Genomic DNA, 618 nt, shown 5'->3' with positions numbered 1-618 from the left:
AGCGAGCATTAACCCAAGGAGCCCAGCCTCTACGGTGACCTTCTGGTGGCAGGGGTGACGTACCTGCCTGGTGCCACCATGCTGCCTGCCCGTAGCCCTGATACTACATTTCCAATCCATCCCTGCAGCCCAGGGAGGTTCCTGTCCACCGGCCTGTGCCATCCAGCTCTCCTCCTCCTCAGCCACCGAGCACCAGCTGGACCAATCCCAAATCATGCCTTTTCCAGCTCTCCACATTTTCCCCAAATCCTCTTTGGGACAATGAAATGAAACTGGTAATTCCTTCCTAATGCTCTCGCGCTCCTTCCCCGACTCCTGCAGGAGTTCACAAATGTTTGTTTTGCTTTGCTTGAGGGTCTCCAGTATTTCCTGAGACGCGGTTCCTCCCTGCGCTGATGGGCTGGAGCTCTCCTCCTGCCCTGGGGACCTCTGCAGCGTGTCCAGCCTGGGCTCCCAAAGCATGTCAAACAAACTGACCTGGCACCTGTGCCCTGGAAGGTCAGCAAGCTCAGTGTTTTATTTCTGAGATTCCTGTGCTGACTGGAGAAGGAAGTGCCAGTAGGTCACACCATGCAGCCAGCAGCTGAGAAGCATCTGAAGAAGCAGCAGTTGCTGACA

Source organism: Buceros rhinoceros, unplaced genomic scaffold (genome assembly GCF_000710305.1).
Source record: "Buceros rhinoceros silvestris isolate BGI_N320 unplaced genomic scaffold, ASM71030v1 scaffold7051, whole genome shotgun sequence".
In the NCBI taxonomy this organism is placed as follows: domain Eukaryota; kingdom Metazoa; phylum Chordata; class Aves; order Bucerotiformes; family Bucerotidae; genus Buceros; species Buceros rhinoceros.
The sequence above is the reverse complement of the archived record's forward strand: the minus strand, read 5'-3'. Positions refer to the sequence as shown.